This window comes from Carcharhinus amblyrhynchos, chromosome 8 (genome assembly GCF_965287045.1).
Source record: "Carcharhinus amblyrhynchos chromosome 8, sCarAmb.v2.hapA, whole genome shotgun sequence".
Taxonomy (NCBI): domain Eukaryota; kingdom Metazoa; phylum Chordata; class Chondrichthyes; order Carcharhiniformes; family Carcharhinidae; genus Carcharhinus; species Carcharhinus amblyrhynchos.
Window position 1 is genome coordinate 29080365 of NC_137331.1, and position 20679 is coordinate 29101043.

General features: G+C 45.0%; 1 protein-coding gene across 4 annotated transcripts in view; it reads right to left on the reverse strand.

The window, feature by feature from the left end:
• The window catches only part of LOC145346490 (neurocalcin-delta), a 268140-nt gene that overhangs the window by 120558 nt on the left and 126903 nt on the right, over nucleotides 1–20679 (reverse strand). For all 4 annotated transcript variants that reach the window (XM_080193816.1, XM_080193813.1, XM_080193815.1 and 1 more), the window contains one exon: nucleotides 1368–1443. The gene's annotated coding sequence lies outside the window, so the exon portion shown is untranslated. The remainder of the gene's footprint in view (nucleotides 1–1367; nucleotides 1444–20679) is intronic.

A 20679-nucleotide genomic window follows, 5' to 3' on the forward strand; every position in this document is an offset into this window, starting at 1 on the left:
AGATGATGAATGGGATGGATAGGATAGAGGTGGAGAGACTCTTCCCGCTCAAAAAAGACAGTAGGACTAGGGGGCACAGCCTCAAGATAAAGGGGAGGCGGTTTAGAACGGAGTTGAGGAGGAACTTCTTCACTCAAAGGGTGGTGAATCTCTGGAATTCTCTGCCCGTTGAAGTGGTGGAGGCTGCCTCGCTAAATATTTTTAAGAAGCGGGTTGATGGGTTCTTGATAAGAGAGGGGATTAAGGGTTATGGGGAGAGGGCGGGAAAGTGGAACTGAGCCACAACAGATCAGCCATGATCTTATTGAATGGCGGGGCAGGCTCGAAGGGCTAGATGGCCTACTCCTGCTCCTATTTCTTATGTTCTTATGTTCTTATGTTTTTAATGTGCAGACTCTGCACAGACAGTGACCCAAGCCAGGAATCAAACCTGGTTCCCTGGCGCTGTGAGGCAGTAGTGCTAACCACTGTGCCGCCTCTTTATACCAGAGATTTCGATTGCACTCCAATCCAGTCAGCCATTTTTCTAAAAAACATATGAAAAAAAATTGCCATCGGAGTACGACCCACTCTGCCCACCACTGCTCATTGGATCTGGCCCATCCTCGGTCATTGCTAAAGGATTTCCCAAATCCTTTCATTAGACTTAGGAGTAGAACCCTCTGCCCCTTCTGGGTTGGCAAACCCACTCCCTGGTCACTGATTGGCCTGCTCATCAAAATCACATTGGGTGCCACACAGTGAAACAAAATGGAGTCGGGACCTGTAAAAGCGGCCAATATGGGGGTCACAAACCACCCCCCCACCCCCCGCACAAAACTCCAGCCCATGGGACTCAAGTCAACATTAGCATTCTGCCCTGGTACTCTGAGGGGCAGCCAGTACCCGGGGAATTCTACACCAGTCAGTGCCCTCAGACATGGCAAGAAAAGTTGGGCGTGGATTGGAAATTATGAGTGTTACCATCCCTCATTTTCCGAAAAATCACTCTGTGCAATTAAGAAAAAAAAACAAGCATTACGCGCTGGCATATCTTAAATGTTGCTAAGCAACCGTATTCAAAGCTTAATCTTGTCAATGTCAACAAAACGTTCCATTGAAAATAATCCGTCTGCAAAGCAGAAACACAGGAGGAATGCACCATAAATGTCAGATATATCCTGTAAAAATTATATATATACAAATTTGATCACTTGAAAATGGAAAAAGCAAAAAATAGACCAGAAAATAGTATTGCTTTCGGCTAGAAACACCTCTCACAATGTTCAGTATCGGACTACAGCATTCAACACGCTCGCAAGCTCACACAGTAATATTTCATCACCACTACACATCCCATTTGACAGAAAGCAGAACACTATACTCACTCGCTCAACCAAAATTCACGGCACGTCTCCGACAGTCTCAGAATGGCTCACCCTCACACTGCGAAGCACCAATAACCTGCAAAGTGAAACATCTTCAATTAGCACCTCATTAATAACTCCCATCAAATGGATTGATACTGACAGGAATGGTGTTGTGTATCAGCACGCAGAAACCTGTCCTCACTGCACTGAAGGGTTAATATTACACCCCCTCAAAATTTCACCAGAACTACAGTTTATTCCTCAAGTGCAAAACTCTGTGTGTGTGAGTGACTGTGTGCGTGTGCGTGTGAGAGAGTGTGCATGAGAGTGGGTGTATGTGTGAATGTGCGTCTGAGTGTGTGTGTGTGTGAGCATGAGAGTGTGTGTGTGTGTGAGCATGAGAGTGTGTGTGTGTGTGAGCATGAGAGTGTGTGTGTGTGTGTGAGCATGAGAGTGTGTGTGTGTGTGTGAGCATGAGAGTGTGTGTGTGTGTGAGCATGAGAGTGTGTGTGTGTGTGAGCATGAGAGTGTGTGTGAGCATGAGAGTGTGTGTGTGTGTGAGCATGAGAGTGTGTGTGTGTGTGAGCATGAGAGTGTGTGTGTGTGTGAGCATGAGAGTGTGTGTGTGTGTGAGCATGAGAGTGTGTGTGTGTGTGAGCATGAGAGTGTGTGTGTGTGTGTGAGCATGAGAGTGTGTGTGTGTGTGTGAGCATGAGAGTGTGTGTGTGTGTGAGCATGAGAGTGTGTGTGTGTGTGAGCATGAGAGTGTGTGTGTGTGTGAGCATGAGAGTGTGTGTGTGTGTGAGCATGAGAGTGTGTGTGTGTGTGAGCATGAGAGTGTGTGTGTGTGTGAGCATGAGAGTGTGTGTGTGTGTGAGCATGAGAGTGTGTGTGTGTGAGCATGAGAGTGTGTGTGTGTGAGCATGAGAGTGTGTATGTGTGAGCATGAGAGTGTGTATGTGTGAGCATGAGAGTGTGTGTGTGTGCATGAGTGTGAGAGTATGAGAGCGTGTGTGAGAGTATGAGAGTGTGTGTGTGTGCGTGAGAGCGTGTGTGTGAGCGTGAGTGTGAGCATGAGAGCGTGAGTGTGAGCATGAGAGCGTGTGTGTGAGCATGAGAGCGTGTGTGTGAGCATGAGAGCGTGTGTGTGAGCATGAGAGCGTGTGTGTGAGCATGAGAGCGTGTGTGTGAGCATGAGAGCGTGTGTGTGAGCATGAGAGCGTGTGTGTGAGCATGAGAGCGTGTGTGTGAGCATGAGAGCGTGTGTGTGAGCATGAGAGCGTGTGTGTGAGCATGAGAGCGTGTGTGTGAATGAGTATGAGTGAGAATGTCTGTGTGAATGAATGTATGTGTGTGTGTGTGCGCGTGTGTGTGTGTGAGAGTGTGTGAGCGTGTGTGTGACTGAGTGTGTGTATGAGTTAGTGTGTGTGAAAGTGTGAGTGAGTACGTGTGTGTGTGAGTGTGTGTGTGAATGTTTTTATATATGTGTGTGTGTGTGTGAGTGAGTCTGTGTGTGAGTGAGTCTGTGTGTGAGTGAGTCTGTGTGTGAGCGAGCGTGAGCGTGAGCGAGCGTGAGCGTGAGCGAGCGTGTGTGAAAGTGTGAGTGAGCGAGTGAGTATGTGTGTATGTGAGTGTGAGTGTGTGTGTGAATGTTTTTATATGTGTGTCTGTGTGTGTGTGTGTGAGTCTGTGTGTGAGTGACAGTGAGTGTGTGAGTGAGTGTGACAGTGTAAGTGAGAGTGTAAGTGAGAGTGTAAGTGAGAGTGTAAGTGAGAGTGTAAGTGAGAGTGTAAGTGAGAGTGTAAGTGAGAGTGCACATGCGTGTGAGGCACAAGGATCAAAATGAATGGGGAAGGTTTTGTTTTAAATTGCATCCGCCATCACTTGCCGTTGGATAGATGTGTCCCCTGTGCACTCCAACTCAAGATATTATTGTCCGCTAAGTTGCTGAAGGTGTGAGCTGGTCCCAGCTGGGAGGGTAAGCTGGGGTCTGAGTGAACCAATGAGATTTAAAGATTGGGAAAAACAAACAGTCGGATAAATTTTCCAGTCCCGCCCACCTTGTATGTGTGTGTGTGAGAGAGAGTGGGGAACATCACCGGCAGGACAGAAAATTTAGCAGGAACATTGAAAGGTTGGTTGATCTCGACAGAATTTGTGGTCTCGGTGCAGACATGACCAGGAAATCCCACCCAGTGAGTGAGTTCAAGGGGAAAACAAAGTCAAGAAGGGACAGTTCCGGGGGGGGGGGGGGGGGGGGGGGGGGCGGAGGCGGGGGGGGGGGGGGGAGAGTTCAAGGGGGGGTGGAGAGAGTTCGGGGGGGGGGGGGCGTGGAGAGAGAGTTCGGGGGGGGGGGGGAAGAGTTCAAGGGGGGGTGGAGAGAGTTCGGGGGGGGGCGCGGAGAGAGAGTTCGGGGGGGGGGGGAAGAGTTCAAGGGGGGGTGGAGAGAGTTCGGGGGGGGGCGCGGAGAGAGAGTTCGGGGGGGGGAAGAGTTCAAGGGGGGGTGGAGAGAGTTCGGGGGGGGGCGCGGAGAGAGAGTTCGGGGGGGGGAAGAGTTCAAGGGGGGGTGGAGAGAGTTCGGGGGGGGGTAGAGTTCATGAGAGGAAAGAGAAGAAGAATTAAAGAGTGAGAAGGAAAAAAATGGATTGACAGAGAAAGGGAATAGAAAAGCCAAAAAGAACAAAAAAGAATGTAAAAGTTGACCATTTTTAAATCTTCTGAAACTGAGAATGTCACATGAAATTTTCAATACCTGAGAGGTTCCTGAAATTAACTTTCTGTAGCAAAGGCAACTAATGGACAAATAAAGCATTAGGATCCTGGACCAAATCCCACGATATATTGCAAGTATATTGTAGACTAGACCCCAACTATTCTTTTATTGTTTGGCATAAATGTGAGGAAAGGATACATCACTCCAGGAGTAATCCTACTGACAAATTCGGGATCTTTTATCAAACAAGTTATATTCATAACACAGTTAAATATAACTCTCACACAATAAAACAGTTTAACTTTTAACAAATGAAAAATCCTTAAACATGAAAAAACCCTAATTTCTCACTTATCACTAATTCAGATGCAAGTAAGCAACAGTCTTCCCAAAGATTTAAACCCACTTTCAATATAGTTAGCAAACCCAGGCATACTTGCTTTAAATCGGTTTAGAGCCATGAAGCCATCACAAAAAAGACAGGCTTGCAGAGAGTATCTTGGTTCAGAGAAAGAACAGGCAGTAACTAACCCCAGAAAGCTGCTTCTCTCTGCTACAAAACAAGCACCTTCCATCAATCTCATGATCAAAATTTTAGAGGAGGCACTGATAGTCATCTTGTTGCTGGACAAGTAATCCAGAGACCCAGGGCAATGCTCTGGGAAACCTGGTTCGAATCCCACCAAGGCAGTTGGTGAAATTTGAATTCAATAAAAATTTGGAATTAAAATATCTAATGTCCTTGAAATCATTGTTGATTGTTGTAAAAATGCACCTAGTTCACTAATGTCCTTTAGGGAAAGAAATCTGCCGTCCTTACCTGGTCTGGCTACATGTAAATCCAGCTCCACAGCAATGTGGTTGATTCTTAATTACTTCTCAGGGATGGGCAATAAACGCTGGCCCAGCCAGCAACACTCATATCCCATGAACAAATAAAATGGAAATATGACCCTGTATGCCTAAATTCACCTCCTACTACTTTAATCAAAAAAACCCCAGAGGTCCTCTCTATTTACAAACAAGAGTGAATTAGCCTTCTGCTAAATAAACACCACATGGGCTAAAATGAGTTATTATCCTGCCTTCTCCACATCTCAGCTGCATTTCTTCCAGACATACCGACTGGCTGTAGAAAAAAACTGAACCTTAAAACATTCTACAGAAGCATAAGAGATACCAAAAGCACAGTATCATCACAAAAGCAAGTTCCTAACACAAGGGAGGAGCGAACGGCCAGATCCCAACTTTTTGGTACAAGTCAGACAGAAACTTTTGGATAGCTCTGCTTAACCACACATCTCCAGCGCGTTGTTGCTGCAGTATTAACTGATAAATAACAGAGAATGCCATTAGTCTGGCTGTTATTTTGACAGCAAACTCTGGCCCATTACCTTATCATTGTCTCAATTTGTGAGGACCTATTCAGAACATATAATTTGTTATCATGACATTTTTCACGCTTCCAGGAGTCTGTGGTAAGTAATTCTTTGAAGAAGCTGGATAATGGTGACCATGGAAACGGCAACACTGCATTATATCACTAAAGACAACAATTCAGTGTGGCAGCATTTATGGGTTACAGTTTACAAAGTGAGAGAAGAGCAGAACGCACCTCTACCTTGTATCTTTCTCATTGAGTGCCTAACCTTTCACTACCTAGTCAATCATTTGTGGGCGGCAGATTGCTGTAATTCTCCAGTTTCAACTGTGTTCCGCACACTGAGAAGTTATAACAAGGAGGATGAGATCTCATCTACCCAACATTTTCATTCCCCCTCCTCCCAAGGCAGAGGGGGAACGATTGTGACAGTTCAACTCAAGGGCTTCTTTCAAGTGAAGGAGCATTGTTGTTGTTTTTCAGGCCTGGATCAAACTAAAGTCAGGTTTATATACTACAAGAGAGAGGCAAACTCTGGTATCTAGACACCACCCAGTTTAGTACTGGACCCCATAAGACCAGTCATGTCCATGCTAACTCCTTACACGGGGGCTACAAATAAGAAGATTTCTGTTTTCTCTTTGGTCTTTATTGACCCCGTCAGTCAAAATCTGGCGTCAATAGGTGCAATGCTGCCTCTCAGTGCGAGGGACCTGGGTTCAATTCCGGCCTTGGGTGACTGTCTGTGTGGAGTTTGCACATTCTCCATGCGTCTGCGTGGTTTTCCTCTGGGTGCTCCGGCTTTCTCTCACTAAGATGCACAGTTTAGGTGGATTGGCCATGCTAAATTGCTCATTTTTGTCCCAAGGTGTGCAAGTCAGGTGGATTGGCCATGCTAAATTGCTCATTTTTGTCCCAAGGTGCGCAGGTCAGGTGGATTGGCCATGCTAAATTGCCCGCTTTTGTCCCAAAGTGTGCAGGTCAGGTGGATTGGCCATACTAAATTGCTCATTTTTGTCCCAAGGTGTGCAAGTCAGGTGGATTGGCCATGCTAAATTGCTCATTTTTGTCCCAAGGTGCGCAGGTCAGGTGGATTGGCCATGCTAAATTGCCCGCTTTTGTCCCAAAGTGTGCAGGTCAGGTGGATTGGCCATACTAAATTGCTCATTTTTGTCCCAAGGTGCGCAGGTCAGGTGGATTGGCCATGCTAAATTGCCCGCTTTTGTCCCAAAGTGTGCAGGTCAGGTGGATTGGCCATGCTAAATTGCCCGCTTTTGTCCCAAGGTGTGCAGGTCAGGTGGATTGGCCATGCTAAATTGCCCCTTATGATGTGCCGATTAGGGGGATTAGCGGGGTAGATAAGTGGGAATACAGGGTTAGGGGCTGGGTGGGATTGTTGTTAGAGAGTTGGTGCAGGCTTGATGGGCTGAATGGCCTCCTTTTGCACTGTCAGGGTTCTATGATTCACAGCAGCAGGATTGAGGCACTCTATGACCTATTCCTGTTCTTAATCTTGTTAGATACCAGGAATCTTGAGTTTTTGCTCCTTTTCATGCCCCTGTCTACATCAATGGGGACGAAGTAGAAATGGTTGAAAGCGTCAAGATTTTAGGTGTTCATATCACTAACAACCTGTGCAGGTACCCCCTATGCCGACACTATAGTTAAGATAGCCCACCATGCCTCTATTTTTTCAGAAGACTGAGGAAATTTGGCATATCAGCTATGACTCTCACCAACTTTTACAGATGTATCATAAAAAGCATTCTTTCTGGTTGTATCACAGCTTGGTATGGCTCCTGCTCTGCACAAAACCACAAGAAATTACAAAGGGTTGAGAACAAAGCCCAATCAATCACTCAAACCAGCCTCCCAACCATTGACTCTGTCCACACTTCTCACTGTCTCGGAGAAGCAACCAGCATAATTAAGGACCCCACACACCCTGAATGTTCTCTCTTCCACCTTCTCTCATCAGGAAAAAGATGCAAAGATCTGAGATTACGCACCAACCGACTCATGAACAGTTTCTTCCCTGCTGCCAGACTTTTGAACGGACTTCCTTGCATTAAGTTGATCTTTCTGACACTACATTCTGCACTCTATCCTTTCCTTCTCTACGTACTGTATGCTTTGCCTGTATAACGCACAAGAAACAATACTTTTCACTGTATACCAATACATATGACAATACTAAATCAAATCAAATCTTTTCTGGAGTTTGTTTTCCACCTTTGAAGATGTCAACCCCATACTGTCCAGGCCTCAGGGTTGCACATCCTCAAGGCCCCCTACAAGACTTCCTTGTACTGATTTACCTCTTTCTAACACATGCTGCTAATAGTTATTCTTTCTAATCCCCGGCACTCCAGTTTACTTATTCAATATGGTCCCACCACTATCTTGGTTTAAAATGGAAATGAGAATCAGCCACCATAAATGGAACTCATTTTATCAATTCATGAGAAGTAACAAAGTTCTTCAACCCCCAACTTAATGGAGAATCTTTTTGCCTTTCCATAAAATACCTGTGGGTTGAATAACTGAATCACATAACTAGCCACAGAATGTTTCTAAGGATGTAAAATATGAGCGAGATGTTGGGAAGGTTTTTAAAAGATACTTTTGATCTCATATGTGGAAAATCGTGTTGCCTGAACCCGGATGTACCTTTCTGAATCCTTATCCATCAAGAGCAAAAGCCCTAAAGTATTCCTGTCAGTTCCGAGATGGCCCTTCTGTCTCAGTGTGGGACTTGGTTCTTAGACAGACTGTAGATGTGCTCTGATTTCTGCTTAACACTTGTTTATTAATGGATAAATAAATTAGTGTAGGCACATTGCTCCTAGGCATGACTGCAGCCACACTCTCAAGAGAGTGTGAGAGAGATTGTCTTAACACTGCTCAGCTAATGTTCCGGGGACTCAGGTTCAAATCCCGCCACAGCAGATGATGGAATTTGAATGCAATAAAAAATATCTGGAATTAAGAATCTACCGATGACCATAAAATCATTCACTAATGGTTCACTAATGTCCTTTAGGAAAGGAAATCTGCCATCCTTAGCGGGTCTGGTCTACATGTGACTCCAGAGCCACAGCAATGTGGTTGATTCTGAACTGTCCTTGGGTAACTAGGGATGGGCAATAAATGCTGGCCAGCCAGCAATGCATGAAAAAAAATATTTCTGACTGACGTCATCCTCATCTTTGTCATATATTAGCATATCCCACCTGTTAACCCTTTGTACTAGGCATTCAAAAAGAAAATGAACCTTTTCCAAGTTAGATTTGCATTCCGTGATAGATATGCAGTCAAAGGTCCCGAGAGGCCAAACTCAAAACTTTTGAATTTGTCCCTTTCAATGGCAGAAACATCCAGAGCTGGAAAAGCTGGTGACGCAACATGTTCACATGTGACATTCCTCTGTGGTTAGCCTCACAGCGTCAGGGACCCAGGTTCAATTCCCAGCTTGGGTCACTGTCTGTCTGGAGTCTGCATGTTCTCCCCATGTCTCCGTGGGTTTCCTCCAGGCGCCCCAGTTTCCTCCCACAGTCCAAAGGTGTGTGGACTGGCCATGCTAAATTGCCCCTTAGTGTCAGGGGGATTGGCAGGATAAATATTTGGGGTTATGGGGATAGGGTCTGGGTGGGATTGTTGTTGATGCAGACTCGCTGAATGGCTTGTTTCTGCACTGTAGGGATTCTACGATTCTATGAATTAACGGAATGAGACTCCACATTTGTTAATTTTCAGGGCCAATGAGGTTGCTTGGCAGTTGTTAACACTTACCATGGAGTTGAAAGGGTGCTTACACGGAATTGGATAAGATATAACTTTCTGTGGCGAGATTAGTTTCTTTCTGTCATGCCAAGAGAGCAATTTCACATCATCCGATGCAGTTCAACAGTGAGACAGACATTGAGATGCCATTTTTGCAGAAGCTGGCAATGGAGTAGGGCAACTGCCCCTCAACAAAAGCTGACGTATCATTCCGGCTTAAATAACACCCAGTACCATCAGCCTCACCTTCTGAAAAATCTGAGCCATTAAGAATTGTTGCACTTGGTCCAGAGGCGAAAGGGAGTGATGTTTCAAAATGTCTCCTTGCCGGCTCTGGCTCATATTTTTCTCCCTCATGTAATAACCAAATGAGCAAGGAACTGAATACAATTTCTAACTTCAACGCAATACTTTCTCAAGGTTCAAAGCCCCATTAAATACACACACCGGCATGTTAGTGGAAATAAGCACTTGCATTTTATAAAGAGCCACCTCAGGTATACCACCGCTAATAGGTTTGTGCTGTCCAAACATAAGGAAAAATATCATCAGAACGGAGGTGGCTAAACATTCAAGCCCCCAAAGTTTTGCAGAGGCTCTCATAGGATCCTGGCAATCCCCAAGTGAAACTATTATGCGTGCCATTTCCCCAGTTTCTGTGGCATAGTAACATCCCTGCCTCTGAGCCAGAAGCTCTGGGTTCAAGTCCCAGCCCGAAACTCGATGACCAAGGAAGGTGCATTCATAATGTGGTCAAACAGTGCCAACCTTCAGATTCCTTCCAATCCTGCCAATGGCTGGTGGTAAGAGCGGGAGAGTGTCCTAGTCAGCCATGTTTGGTGCAAAGTGGTACCCCTCGAGCTATAAGTTTCTGGTGTCAGACCAGAGACCTATTCTAAGAGTTACGAGCAGTGGAAACAGATGATGTCTTAACGCAGCCACTAGTTACAGAAGGATTACCCAGGTGTCCGATGAATTCCTCTCCAGAGTTACAGTGAGTTATAATGGGAATTTAATGGGACAGTAACAATTGTAATTCAATACTCCAGGGGTTATTATAATCCTTGGGAGAAGAGAGGAGATATAATTAATTGTTTTGGGAGGTGGGGGGGGCAGTGACAGGATTGAAGAGCTGGGGGTTGGAGGGTTGCTGCTGAGGAACACAGTATGGTGAATTCAGCAGAAACCAGAACTGGAAGTGTGGCATTCTTCCCAGTCAGTGAACGTGTTTCATGCTTGCTTTATTTACCCTACCCCCCGACAAAAGAAAACTTCTCACGGCTTCCAAAAACTTCAAGAATCCATAGGGTTAACCCGGGAATGCAATTTAACTCTCCACATTGTACCATCTTTACACATAGCACCAGTGTAATAGGAAAAGTGTTTTTGCTAACGTCAGAACCAAGGAGACAACAACAAAAAGGCTATAATAAATTCATAGCAACTTTCGCACAAATCCCGAACACACCAGAATATGAAAGGCAAATTACTTGTGCATATTCCGTGTGTCAAAGCATGGCTCACATCACGCATCCACCGTTTCTGCCAGGCTACAGCGAGTGATGTGAACACAAGAAGAAAGTTTCACTGGAAAATGAGAAATCATAATTGGCACAAGTGTTATTTTTGTGAATTTACTGGCGTGTTTCTTTGCTACCCTGCCAATTCTGAAGATTTTCCAATCAACCCAACCACACAAGCAACGCAGTCATAAACATAGTAACTGCCATTGTTAATGTAATTGGGTTTGTGTGCATTTCAAAATGTGGATTTGCTCACATCTTTCCTCAGGTTTTATTATTAAATTGGATTTGAGATGTGGGGGCCAGATTTTCCGACCTCCCTGTGGTGGTTTTATTGGCAGAGGGAAACTGCGAGCCAAGCACTGATCCTGATCCTGCCACTGTCAATGGAAATTCCTATTGGAGTCACGTCACCCCCCCCACACACACAACCCCACCATCAGGGAATCCACGGAAGGGGGCTGGGCTAGAAAATCCCGCCAGTGTGAATGGCCAGAGAATTCCAGCCATGGTGTGTGGCAGAGCAGGCTGCGGGGAGGCAGGCAGGCATTCCAGCTTGGTGAGCAATGAGGTGATCTTATGAATATATACAGTGCCCATCGGAGATGCAACCCCCCCAGATGAAATGGTAAACTGAGGGCCCATCAGCTGGAAGAACACTAGAAAAAGGGGAGGACGAGGCCATTCAGCCCCTCGGTGAGCCTGCTCCGCCATTCAATAAGATCATGAATAATCAAATTTGTGGCCTTATGTCCATTTTCCTGTCTGACCCCACCCCATAATCAATGACTGTCCTGTCAACCATAAATCTATCAAATTCAGCCTTAAATATATCAATCACCCAGCCTCCACCATGACCTGGGGGAGAGAATTCCAAAGATTCAAGGCCCTCAGAGAAAAAAATTCTTCCTCACCTCCGTCTTAAACAGAAGACAACTTATTCTGAATCCGATCCCTGGTTCTCGATTCCCTCACAAGGGGGGAAACATCCTCTCAGCATTCAGCCTGTCAAGCTCCCTCAGAATATTACAGGTATCGGACCCCATACAAAATGGCTACCGCGTTCCTGCATCCATCAGTCAATCTTACCCAGCGCCCACCATTTCATGTACTGAAATTCCTTGCGGACAACAGAAGGAGACTGGAATGGCTGTCAATTGTTGGCACTCTGGCAAAGCGGGGGCTCTAATAATAAAGCATTTCCTCTCTTACTTCTTCCACAGATTCAGGGTCAGATCTGCCATCCATATGGATCACCAAAAGCCATCTCTTCATTTGGGGACACAGTTTCAAATATGGTGGAGCGAGGTTAACTCTACACAAAGCTGACATCTCACTGAGATACCTGCACTTACCCCACCAATCTTTCAGCGCACAGAACTCATCATCTTCCTATAATTTGTCCATAATCATCCCTCCACATGGGATATCGACTGACTGTGATGTCTGGAAATGATTGGGGAAAAAAATCACTACTCCCAGTGGCTGGCCTACCTTTCCGAGTTCTACCCGCAATCCAGCTTGACTGGTCAATCTTTACACAGGGCCCGAAATACTACAGTTCTGGCTGTCATTGGTCTAAGGCACTGGTGTAAGGCTCCAAACACTCTAAAAATGGGCAAAAATTTCCCAGTGGGAAGCTTCTGAAATTGGGAATGTCTGAACTGGGAGGATAGATTGGGTAAAAAGTCGTGACATTATCTGAAAAAAAAGGATTCCTCAGTTTTCCTCTCTTCCCCTGCTCCTAGGCGGTCTTTTGGAGTTTCAAGTTAGTCACAAAGCAGTTTCTTGAAAATTAATTCTCAGGATATGGGCAGGGCCAGCATTTATTACCCATCCCCAAGTGAATGGCTTGCTAGGGCATCTACTGCTAATCACATTGTTGTGGATCTGGAGTAGACCAGACCAGGTAAAAATCACAGATTTTAGATGGGCTTTTAAGACAATTGACAATGGCTTCATGGTCATCATTAGAATTTTAATTCTAGATATCTACTAAAATTCAAATTTCACCATCTGCTGGGATAGGATTTGAACCCGGGTACCCAGAGGGGTCTCTGGATTATCGCCACTAGGCCACTGCTTCCTTCTGCCAGCACAGAACTCCAGGGCACCCAATTTTAGTATCATAACCGCAGCAACATTTGTAAAAGACATGTGATCCGACGTCTCGATCGTGTGGCCAGAACATCACTGCTCCAGTAATGCCTTGACTGATATGTTGGCAGCCTTAGTCAGATTGCAGAGAGTTAATTGGACTCTGAACTTCTACCCTGAGGTATATAGTCTTGGAGCCAGCTAACCATCCCATTCCCCACCCCCATCCCTGCCACCACCCAACCCTCCCACTCCCACACTCCTGCGGAGGCCTAAACACATTCCCTGCACCTATAAGCTGAAGTGGAATATTTTCATTCTGTTTTCAGAGTGTGCGCGTTCCCACTGTGATCTCAAAATAGAACATAGAACAGTACAGCACACTACAGACCCTTCAGCCCTTGATGTTGTGCCGAGCTATGTCCGAACCCAAGATCAAGCTATCCCATTCCCTATCATTCTGGTGTGCTCCATGTGCCTATCCAATAACTGCTTGAAAGTTCCTTACGTGTCCGACTCCACTATCACAGCAAGCAGTGCATGCCACACCCCAACCGCTCTCCGAGTAAAGAATCTACCTCAAGACATCCCTCCTATATCTCCCACCATGAACCTTAAAGTTATGCCCCCTAGTAACAGCTACATCCACCCAAGGAAATAGTCTCTGAATGTCCCCTCTATCTATCCCCCTCATCATCTTATAAACTTTATCAAGTCCCCTCTCATCCTCTTGCGCTCTAAAGAGAAAAGCCCCAGCTCCCTCAACCTTTCCTCATAAGGCCTACCCTCCAAACCAGGCAGCATCCTGGTAAATCTCATCTGCACTCTCTCTAATGCTTTGACATTCTTCTTATAGTGAGGTGACCAGAATTGCACACAATATTCCAAATGTGGTCTCACCAAGTTCCTGTACATTTGCAGCATAACCCCACAACTCTTAACCTCAAACCCCCTGTTAATAAACACAAACACACTATAAGCCTTCTTCATGGCCCTATCCACTTGAGTGACAAATGTTCAAACTCTACTGCCTGCAGAGTGCTGCTAAACATGGTGCGGCCTGTCGCTAATCAACTCTGCAGCCGCTGGGTTCCCCCCTTCCAGCAGTTCTGAAGAGACAAACGTGAAGGCTGGAAAAGCAGATAACAGCGTGGACAAATTGAAATGGACAATATTTAAAGCGTCCAGTGAAACTGAATATTGCTAAGGACAGGTTACAGGGACTCAACTACACATTGAGTTGGCAGCAACTGACAAGGACTGACCGTGAATCACATCTCATACAATCATAGAATCCTACAGTGCAGAAGGAGCCCATTCGGCCCATCAAGTATGTACTGACCACACATGCCCTATCCCCATAACCCTATGCATTTACCCAAGCTAGTCCCCCTGACACTAATGGACAAATTATCATGGCCAATCCACCTAACCCGTGGCACAGTGGTTAGCACTGCTGTCTCAAAGTGTCAGGGACTCAGGTTCGATTCCCAGCTTGGGTCACTGTCTGTGCGGAATTTGCACATTCTCCCCATGTCTGCATGGGTTTCCTCCAGCTGCCCCAGTTTCCTCCCACATTCTGAAAGACGTACTGTTAGGTGTATTGACCCAAAACAGGCACTGGAGTGTAGCAACTAGGGGAATTTCACAGTAACTTCATTGCAGTGTTAATGTAAGCCTTACTTGTGACGAATAAATAAACTTTAACTTTACTTTAGCTTTGGAATGTGGGAGGAAACCGGAGCACTCGGACATAAGCAGAACGTGCAAACTTCACACAAACCCGAGGCAGGAATTGAACCCTGTGAGGCAGCTGCGCTAACCACTGTACCACCATGCCGCCCAATTTAGCCCTCCATTTCCTGAGAGAGCCGTGAAGGGTCCACTGGTGCGGTGCCAACAATCCCTCCCTCAATGTCAACAAAACAAAGGAGATAGTCATTGAGTTCAGGAAGCATAAAGGAGAACATGCCCCTGTCTTCATCAATGGGGATGAAGTAGAAATGGTCAAGAGCTTCAAGTTTTTAGATGTCCAGATCGCCAACAATCTGTCCTGCTTCCCATGCTCTATCCAAGATGCAAGAAACTACAAAGGGTCATGAACAAAGCCCAGTCCATCACTCAAACCAGCCTCCCACCTACTGACTCTGTCTACTATTCCTGCCGCCTCAGAAAAGCAGCCAGCATAATTAAGAACCCTACCCACTCTGGACACACTCTCTTCCACCTTCTTCCGTCAGGAAAAAGATTCAAAAGTCTGAGGTCATGTACCAACCCACTCAAGAACAACTTCTTTCCTGCTGCCATTAGACTCTTGAATGGACCTACCTCGCATTAAGTTGATCTTTCTCCACACCTTCGCTACGACTGTTAGACTGCATTCTGCATTCTCTCCTTTCCTTCGCTATATATGGTTTGCTTTGTCTGTGTAGCGCGCAAGAAACAATGCTTTTCATTGTATACTAATACATGTGACAATAATAAATCAAACCATTGACTGATTTATGCCACTAGTAGTTGCTCATTCATGGGATGTGGGCGTCACTGGTGAGACCAGCATTTATTGCCCTTAAGAAATGGAAACAGATTAGCAAAGCAGCCAAATAGGAATCAACAGATAAGCATAGATAAAACTCAAGGATTCTCCCAAAGCACCTGCTAACATAGCCAAGAACAATGCAAAGCTTCACAAATTACACCTGCACACTGAACACAGAGTTTAAAGCAGAATTAAATCCAAATTTTGGAAAGTGCACAGCACTCTCAAGATTAATAAAAATCAATACAGGCATTTAATAAAGAAGAACTTGGAATTACCTCACACCTTACATTGTCCCATAAACTAAATTGGACTTAGTAAGGTGCCATAAATAGCAGTGAGATAAATGGCCAGTTAATCTCTTCTGTTTCCGTGATAAATGTTGGCCAGGGCAGTGGGACAAATCCCCTGCCCTTTGCCAAATAGTGGCATCCACGTGACGGATGGATGGACAGAACCACAGCCTACTGTGTCACGCAGAGGCCAGAACTCCCTTGTCACCCTCAATGTGTGCCAACCATGGGGCGAGCCAATACATTTATGTCTCTGACTAAGCTAGACTCAACAAATAACAATGATGCCTGTTCACTTACTCACAGACACAGAGTGAACACTTGATTGTCACTTGTCCAGGCGCTATGTAAACCTTCAACATCGCACTTGCCACATTTGGGAAGTTTCTTTCAGTTTTGAGATTTGATTTACATTTACATTCGATCCATCATATCAGGACAGGAGCTGCTAATCGCTGCCTTAGATTGGATCTCAGATCAGGGACTAGTTGATCATCACTAGCATCAATATATAAGCTGCACTCCCGCGAGAGGAATAGGACAGAAATATCACTCACTACCCACACACTTGGGGTGTCCAGCTAGAGACTGAGATTCCCCAGAATGGTTCAGGAGACTCGAGGTACTTGGGCCAGGTCACAGACACAACCAGGACAGATAGCAGCCCACTGATGTATGAAGTAGATGAAATATCTGTCAGAGCTGACAATTTTAGAAACTTTGCTCGTGACAATGGCAGTCAGAGTAGGCAGGTGATCTAGGTCTGGCCTCAGGTACAGAGTCATTGACTGCACACAGACATGGCAGTCCAGGGCCTCCTAGAATAGCACGTGTATTTATCACTTGCAAGAGCTTCTACTCACAGCTTGGTATGGCTCCTGATCTGTCTAAGACCGCAAGAAACTACAAAGGGTCGTGACTGTGGCCCAGTACATCACTCAAACCAGTCTCCCATCCATTGGCTCTGTCTACACTTCTTGCTGCCTTGGAAAAGCAGCCAGCAGAATCAAGGACCACACGCACCCCGGAAATTCTCTCTTCCATGGGAAAAGATACAAAAGTCTGAGGACACATACTAACCAACTCAAAAACGGATTCTTCCCTGCTGCCATCAGACTTTCACATGGACTTATCTCACACTAAGCTTACCTTTTTCTATATCCTAGCTATGGTTAATACAACATTCTAAGCTTATCCTTCTCTATGTACGGTATACTTTTTCTGTATAGTGCACAAGAAACAATACTTTTCATTGCATACTATTGCATTCAACAATAATAAATCAAATCAAATCAAATCAAACAGCATATGGCTGGGGTGCAACCACAAGATGTTTATGCAGGGATTTACGGGATTCCCAAGCATGTTGCCACGGTGGTTTCATTCTGCAGCATTCCAAGCTACTCTTATGTATTTGGATCTGGAAACAAGTGTAAAAGGTAGTCACTAGTGGGTAAGGGATACCCCCTTTCAATGTAGTTGCATGATACCTGTCAGAAATGCCAACCCAGAAGCCAACCAATTCCATAATGACTGCCATATCACCACCAGATGCGAGAATCGCTGGCTTGCTGAAAATGTGTTTTAGTTGCCCAGATCTGGGGAAGTCCTACAGTTCACGCCAGCCCCAGGATCACAACTGCACAGCTTGAACCAACAGGAGGAGCAAGGTCACCCAGATTGTATCAATGGAACCATGTCACCAGGAATTGCAATGGCCACGTTGCCTGCAGCCCAACCAGTGCCATTGATACACAGCAAACACTGAACATCCCACCCCATTGGTTCCAATCACGTTTTCCTATTCACTGTCAAACAAATGAAAAGACATCTGACCACCTACAGCCCAAGAAAGATGGAAGAATGGTGAAAAAAGTAACATTTGTGTTACATGTACTATTATCATTTGTGCAACATTTACCTGTCATGCCAACATTGCTTTCCTGACAAGTAGTGATAGAGTCATAGAGATTTACAGCATGGAAACAGGCCCTTTGACCCAACTTATCCGTGCCATCCTTATTTTAACCACTAAGCTAATCCCAATTGACCGCATGTCCTTCTATACCCATCTTACCACATAACTGTCAAAATACTTTTTAAAACACAAAATTGTACCTACCTCGACTACTACCTCTGGCAGCTCGTTCCAGACACTTTATAACATTACATCAACAGAGTAAAACGGAGTTCTCACCCATTTTACACGAGAGTTCCTTTCACCCTTGGGCTCGACGACATGCATTCACATTGCGTAGAACGGTTCTGATTTCATCCTGATTCTCGAATGTCACTCAGGACACCGAACAGAAAATACACTCTTCTGTTTTTGCATAAATATTGTGGAGCATTTAGAACCACGGCGCAGTTAGCAGCACTCTTGCTGTTAGGTCAAAAGGTCCTGGATCCAAGCAACTCCACAGATTTGGCTGCCAGTGTGGTGCTAAGGGAGTGCTGTACTGTTGTCGATCTTGCACTTGTGATGAGACAGTGAGAAGGCCGTGTCTGAAACTCGAATGGCACGAGATGCAGGAAGTTTGTCCTGCTCAACACAGCAAATACAACTAAAAATAACCCAGAGTGATTAGTCACTCATATCTCTCCGTCAGGACTGCTGGTGGAGAAAGCTGCAGTGTTTGCTTACATAACAAGAGTCATACATTTCAAAGCAATACATTGTCCAAGGAGCTTTGAAATGTTTAGATTTGAAAGGTACTACATTAATACAGGTCTTATCAAACCACTTTGCTCTTTTTAAACAAAAAAAGTGATAATTCCCAAATAATCAAAAGAGTTAATTAAAAATCCACCAATGGAAAAGTCTTCTTCATGTTTGGCCACACAAGTTTCACTAAAATTAAAACAGAACAATAAACTTTGCACAAGGACCCCATGGATTAAAGCTGTGAGGAAATGTAAATTAGGTATTACTTATAAAGAAGGACCCCTGGATCCAAATTGACTACTTAAGAAGTCTCAGAGCAACAGGTTAAATCGGAATCATGAGCTTTCAGAGCGCTGCTCCTTCATCACATGAGTCAATAACGCTCCGAAAGCTCGTGATTCCAATGAAACCTGTTGGACTTTAACGTGCTGTTGTGAGAGTTCTTACTGTGCCCACTCCAGTCCAATGCCAACATCTCCACATGGTTACTAAATTGACAGTTTAGAGTTTTATTTATTAGTCACAAGTAGGCTTACATTAACACTGCAATTAAGTGACTGTGAAAATCCCCTAGTCACCACACTCCGGCACCTGTTCAGGTACACTGAGGGAGAATTTAGTATAGCCAATGCATCTAATGAGCACATGAGGGTGACACGGTGGCACAATGGTTAGCACTGCTGCCTCACAGCACCAGGGACCCAGGTTTGATGCACAACTTGGGTCACTGTCTGTGTGGAGTCTGCACATTCTCCCCATGTCTGTGTGGATTTCCTCCAGGTGCTCCCATTTCCTCCCACATTACAAAGATGTGCGGGTAAGGTTGATTGGCCATGGTAAATTGCCCCTTAGTGTCAGGAAGACCAGCAGGGTAAATATGTGGGGCTACAGGAATAGGGGCTGGGTGGGATAATGGTTGGTGCAAACTCGAATGGTGTCCTTCTGCACTAGGGATTCTATGATCTTTTCTGTGGGAGGAAATCGGAGCACCCAGAAGAAACCCACGCAGACATGGGAGAGAACACGCAGACTCCGCACAGACAGTGACCCAAGCCAGGAATCGAACCTGGTTCTCTTGCGCTGAGGTAGCAGTGCTCAGTCAAATGTGGTCACTCTCATCTCTTCTCTGACATTCAGCTCTTTTGTCTACGTTTGAACCAAGGCTGTAATGAGGTCAGGAACTTAGTGACCCTGGTAAACCCAAACTGGGTGTCATTGAGTAGGTTATTGCTGAGTAAGTGTTGCTTGGTAGCGCTGTTGATAACTCCTTCCATCACTTTAAGCTATTAAAACAAAAAGTGAAAAGGTTTTGCTGCAAATGAGTGTGAAAACTTACTTCACAGTAAGCTCACATAAGTAACTTCAGACAATCTACTTTGATATATCGGTGTTCAGGATGAAGGAGGATGGTGTCAAAGCAGCATTTAAATAAGAATCCATTCTACTTTCATTCTCTCCCTCCCATCCCACGTACTCTCCTTAAATTTAAAAAACTTTTATTTTTGTTACTCCTCCTCAATGATTCCCTTGGGATCAAGTGAATCTCTTGAAGAGTATACTGGGTGTAGGAGTAGAGTTAAGAGAGAAATCAGGAGGGCAACAAGGGGACACAAAATTGTTTTGGCAGATAAGGCAAAGGAGAATCCAAAGAGCTTCTACAAATACATAAATACAAAAGGGTAACAAGGGAGAGAGTAGGGGATCTTAAGGATCAACAAGGTCATCTATGTGCGGATCCACAAGAGATGGGTGAGATCCTAAATGAATATTTCTTACCAGTATTTACTGTTGAGAAAAATATGGATGTTAGGGAACTTGGGGAAATAAATAATGATGTCCTGAGGAGTGTACATATTACAGAGAAGGAGGTGCTGCAAGTCTTAAAAGTGCATCAAGGAAATTGCGGGTCCCTTAACCGAGATATTTGAATCATTGATAGTCACAGGTGAGGCGCTTGAAGATTGGAGGGTGGCAAATGTTGTGCCTTTGTTTAAAAAGAGCTGCAGGGAAAAGCCTGGGAACTACAGGCCAGTGAGCCTCACATCTATGGTGGGTAAATTGTTGGAAGGTATTTTAAGAGACAGGATCTACAGGCATTTAGAGATGCAAGGGCTGATTACGGACAGTCAGCACAGCTTTGTGAGTGGAAAATCATGTCTCACAAATTTAATTGAGTTTTCTGAAGGGTAACCAAGAAGGTAGATGAGGGCAGTGCTGTTGATGTTGTCTACATGGACTTTAGCAAGGCCTTTGACAAGGTACCGCATGGTAAGTTGCTGCATAAAGTTATATCTCATGGGATCCAGAGTGAGGTATCTAAATGGATACAAAATTGG